This window comes from Stegodyphus dumicola, chromosome 1 (assembly GCF_044657685.1).
Source record: "Stegodyphus dumicola isolate Sdum_Otavi_A_Nest chromosome 1, ASM4465768v1".
NCBI classification, from domain to species: Eukaryota; Metazoa; Arthropoda; class Arachnida; order Araneae; family Eresidae; genus Stegodyphus; species Stegodyphus dumicola.
The window spans coordinates 273,911,112-273,917,212 of NC_140768.1; positions in this window are offsets into that span (position 1 = coordinate 273,911,112).

The following is a 6,101-nucleotide window of genomic DNA, read 5'->3' on the forward strand; positions in this document are numbered from 1 at the left end:
GTGCAATGCAATTTCAACATGCTGAAAACTTTCTGAAGGTACCAACTCATCATCTTCAAACACATCAATCTCGGGATTTTCAACACAATACCTTAAGCATATATTATGTAAAATGGCCACCAGATATGACCATTTTACATATTTTGCTTTGTGAATACAATAGTGTTCCACCAGTATCGTGCAGTACCCTAAATCTTGATTTGATCTCTATAGCTGCACGAACTTTTCTGTGCTTCTCATTATAGAGATATTCCCGTGATAAAATGGGAATATAATCCACTATCTCCCAAAGATATGCACGATGCGACAAAATACTATCTAGATTTTGTTTCAGTCCACTCTATATAAATGCATCATGAGTATTGCCTGGCCATTGTCCTATAGCATAGAGAACCCTCAGACCAGCATTCCATACCTAGAAAAACATTAATCCTAAGTCAAAAGAAACTTTCATCTGAAATTTTAATATACAGATTCTTAACATTAAATATAGTTGATATATTAATAAATCAGTCTTTTTAAGGAGTTTACTTTCCATTTTTAACAAAAATATGTCACTGTTTTTTCATTATTAAAAAATATACAATAAAACATTTAAAACAAACACACACACACACAAAAAAAAAAAAAAAAAATTTGTATTATTTAATATCTATACTTCATTATAATTATAGTATAGATAGCTTTTTGTTATTATTATGTGAATAATAATGAAACATTCTTGCAGTAATTTGAAATGACTATCATATATTTCTTACCTTTTCACCATTAATGGAAAATTTATTTTTCCGGTTAATGAAGACAAAACAAAAATTAATATCACCACACTCGCAACATCTGCGGTTTCATTTGTATGTAACCCAAAATAATTCTTGGTAAGCTAGGTAGAATCACATTTGTGATTGCACTCCAGTTCTTTTACAGCTGGTCGAAAGAATTAACATCTACTGTATGTGGAAATAGCGAACAAAACAGTAAGAAATTGGAACAATTACCTGTGGACAACTTGTATTCATAGCATTCTAAAATGAGCTTTTAGTAAAATTTGACCGCAAATAAAACAGTAGTAATGAAAGAATGTTTTTTCACGAAGTGGGTCCAATACTTTCACGGAAGGGTTATTTCATGTATTCTGCAGAGAGACTGTTGTATGGTTTGTTGTAACTGCTGTATACAAATGTCTGGCTCAGAATTCCACAGCAGTAATTAGCACAACTTTCATGGTTGATGGTATAATATGGAGGTACCAAAAATTAGTATTATCACAGTAACTGCAAGATGGCTTATATTTCTAAAACTCAGTTAACACATTTCATGCAGAAAGAAAATATTATCCAGTTTCATACTTAAATCAAGGTCACTGAAATGTGGTAAAAGCAATCTGCTTAAGAAAACAGATGCCTCTGTAGAGGACTTTCTATGGAAAACTGGCTTTCATTACCATTATACATGGGCAAAATGTCATGTAATATAATAATCTATTAGTACAGTAAATACATTTAATTTCCTTGTATTTATTTATGTCATGCTGCTTTTCGTGTAATTTAGTATGATAACCTTATAAGTTTATTTAATTCTGATCATGGTCTACGGAAGTAAGGTAAGTCCCCAAGTTATTAATAGTTATGTGAAAGTCTGCAATAACTTTTCATATCATAAGAGATTTATGAATGTGTATATAACTTACATATGTAGTTATTATGCAAGATCTATAGAAAGTATCCAAAATTACCATGACATTAATCACACTGTACGAACAGGCAAGACATTATACATTAGGAGAAAATTAACTAATATTTTGGGGGATGAAATACTATTTTATACATGGGAACTGTTTAAACAGCTGAGAAAAATTCATGGTTTTCCCCCCTACAGTTACAGAATATATATATATATATATTGTTTCATAAGAATAAAAAGTAAAGTTAAATTTAAATAATTCTCATGTGCCATTGCTGCAAAGAATGAAATTTGAATTTAACAAATATTCTCTATTCATATAAAGTTAATTTAAATTATGAAATTTTAATTGCATACATATCAAAGATTAATTATTGCTGCAAACTAATTTACTATATCACTGAAATTCTGAGAGCATATGTAAATTAAATGCACGTATCTAAACCTATGAAAAAATATATAATATTCCAAAAAACTAATCCCAAATATATACATATATATATATATATCTCAAAGACAGGTATATGCATAATTTCTGTTAGAAAAACAATTTCTCCGAGATTACGTTTTAGAGTAATTAAAACAATAAATTAATGGTGATATTATTACTGCATTCCAAAATTCGCAGTAATTAACGATTTCGATCATTACTACGAAAAAAAATGGGATGAAAAACAAAGAATCCTGATACAATAACATTAAAAATTTGTGTCTTTACGTATAAAAATATATAATATTCTCAAATAGGTCATTTAAGCATAGTCTTTGATTCGGAAACATTTCCAGAAGTATTTCAGTTTTCATAATCTGAAGTAAAAACAAACCTGCTTTTGCAGAGAATATCCATTGGCAGTTGCCTTCAGAAAAGGTTTCAATTCATTGAAGCAAACCGATTTAATCTGAATCAACTGATGAATTCACGCTCCACCATTTCAAAAGCATTACGACTGTCTCTTAAATGCCAAGGGATTCGATCAGCATTTCTCCGAATTCTTAAACGTCTGAGCAAAATCACTTCAGCCATCTTGTTTACAGTCGCTGTTAAGAGTTTGCGGCAGGTCAGGAGTAGCCGCAAAATTCCTCTATGGTAGTGACGTATTTTCAGTAGGCGTGTCCGAAAAGCGTTGCACTTGAATTCGGTTTTGCAATGCAAGTTCGATTACCATGACAAGCGTTGCACTTGAATTCGCCCCTTACTAGAACAATTATTTTACAGGTTAGTAATAAAGAAAATAAACAAATGTAACACTACTGGTCGGAAATGAGGTTGCAGGTATTTGATCAAAAATATTATAAAAGTACTAAACATAAATAAAGCAATTTATAATAGAAATTTAAGTTAAACAATTTTTTTAAAACAACACAAAGTGAAATAATTAAACTATTATTTCATAATGTTCTCGATAAATTACCATACCAGGAAAGCCACCGTCAAGAATCGTATTGTCACATGCCACGATAACTAATCCAACAATATTTAAAACTCTTTCTTGGAGGGGCCTCACCTGGACTTTCCTCTCTGTTAACGATGAATGCTTTGTTGCGAATGAAACATTGTTGGTTCTTCCAACAACGCGAATTGAAAACACACATTGAAAAAATTCTAATCAAATGGGATTGAATACAAACTATTAGTATTTTGTCTTAAGAACTAACAAGTTGGTATGTTTTTTTTTTTTTTTTTTTTTTTTTTTTTTTAAGAAAATTAAAGTTATCTAAGTTGTTCGGGAACGTGAAAGAACTCAGTATTTATAAATTAATTCAGCACGTTTATTATAATGTAAATATTTTGCAGCGATATTTTACTATTTGTTTGGTTTTGAATTTTTAACTCTAAAGAAAGAGACAGTGACTACAAAGAAGGTATTCCAGCAATTGCTAATTAACATGTTAAGTTAGGGCCCTAGTATGGACACCGTCGAGATAGAAGAACGGGTCGCTTTTTGCAATCTACTCGACAGAAAGCGAGTCTGGTTAAGGCTCCTATATACCAGGCTGAATCATCAGGCATTCGCGCTCCCAAGTGGGAGATTTAATGGCGGCTGAGTGGTTAAGGTGCAACAATTTTTTGTGTTTTTTTTTTTTTTTTTGTGTAAAATGGGCGGATGTACAGCTATTAATTGTTCAAATCATTCACGGAAAGGTCATACATTGGTAAAATTTCCTAAAAATGAAGAAAGAAGAAAAATATGGGTAAATAATTGCCGAAGAGACAATTGGAAACCTCGTCCAGGCGCTGAACTTTGCTTAGTAAGTATAATGTTAATTACGCCTTCATTTAGAGTTTATATCTTCTCTGATGTTTATAATGTGCAAGTAAAGTGAAATTCTTGTTTACAATAACCTGAGTATCTGCTAATTTCTGTAATAATAGCTATAATTAAATTAGTCTAGGGTTAATGTACCCGTCGCCAAACATCGCCAATGTAGATGTTTTGAATATGGAAAAGAAATTTCTCTTCTAATATAAAGCGCGGATTTTGTTTTCCTGTGCTAATTGTGGAATTTATACTAATGTAACATGAAAATCATTAGCATATTGAAATTTATTAAAAAATAAATAATAATTTGGAAAGTCAAGATAAAATCTGAATGTTTGCTAAAGATATATGTAACATTATACTATACTTGCAACATCGTTGGAATGATATATAATTTTTTCTTTATTTTATAATCACTATTGTTAAAAAGTTAGATGAGTTGTTTATGCACGGTGCCCACTATTGTTTCTTGGTTAAAATAACTTCCAGAATTTTGACATTGACATCTGAAGTCAATAGAATAAATTGAATAGTGTGAGACAAAATATATATAATCTGACTTCAATAATTGCAAGGATTGTGCAAGTTTATTTATAATCACAGTATTATACAATTTGGCAATGGAGTAAAGATTTAGAAATGAATGCAGAACATTCAAATTAGTATTTTCTTGTTTCTAATATATAGAAATATAGTCTATTTTCCAGTATAAAAGTTTTACTTAAAAGTATGGGAAAGCAGATTTGTTTCATGCATGATCTTTATAATACTGGTATGAAATGAATGAATTTTAATCTGTAAACAATTTTTTGTTAATATTGAAATGCCTTTCTTTGGGTACATTTTTAGGCACTTGTGGATCATGTCAGACAACATGCAATAGAAAAAAGATGTCCGTGTGCATAAATTTTCCCATTATGTTACTTCATTTTATCTAAATTTCAAGGATAATTATTTTCATTTTTATATGGCATGTTATCAGTATAAAGGCTAGTGAAAATAAATTGGTATGTGTATCTGTTTTTGAAGTGTAATGCTTAAATAAAAAGATGGTGTGTGTTTCTTCATTTAAACAAAATTTCAAGGATAGTATTTTTCAGTGTTGTACGGTTTGTTATTTCTCAATGTAAAGTGTAACAAGGGGGAAAAAAACTGGTATGGTATATCTGTTTTTTAAGCATGATAATTTTATTTATTTCTTTAGTGATGCATATATATAGAGAGAAGGTGTTTGGTCCAACTGAAGTTATAATAAATCTAATTTTACTAGATCTCTCCCTTCCCTCAGGTGTAGAAAATTTTCAAGTGCAGAAAGTTTATTTGCAGAATTAATTCATTTCTGATAAACTTATTATCATTAATTTTTTATATAACATGTTATTAAGTTACACATTTGACTACTGTGTAATAAAATTGTATTTAGGGCAAAAAATTAACTATAATTTTGCATCTGGTGACTAATATCATATGCTTCTAAGAATATTACTTTAACTTTTTCCATAATTTTTGTATTTCAGGAACATGAAACTGTTATTTTGATATACTTAAATAATAAAAGTGTGTATCTGAATCAATTAATGGATACAAATATTTTACAGTTATTTTTAGAAGATATTTGCCATATCGCTTCTAATAATTCATAAAGTATGTTAAAATATAGGTAAATAATTTGGTGCAGAATTCAAATTTAGGGTTTAAAATATAGTCAATCATAAGACTAAATGATTTTTATTGTCATGATTTGCCTGGGCTTAAGAATGTACTTTTCGCCCGGTGGAAATTGTCATCAAACTGTCCTGAACAGGCTTTTTGTTGATAATAACTTCCAGGCTTATCAGTACCTCCTTTTGAGTGGAGGGTATGCAAGTATAGTACCCAATTTAAATTACATTGTGATTGTAATAATATTGTGGTATGAAATAAGTGATTATAATTACAATTTAGGTAATTGCATTGTAATTATATTACATTGTATCTGTGAACTCTTAATTTCATTACTTTATGCAATTATGTTGTAAGTGCATAATCTAATTGCAATAATATAATCTATTCGCAATTACAAAATAATTATAAATGCAGTTACATCTTAAATAGAGGCCATTTTAATACTTTTAAATTTTCGCAAGATAACTTCCCATTAAGGTTCATTTGGAGGAACCT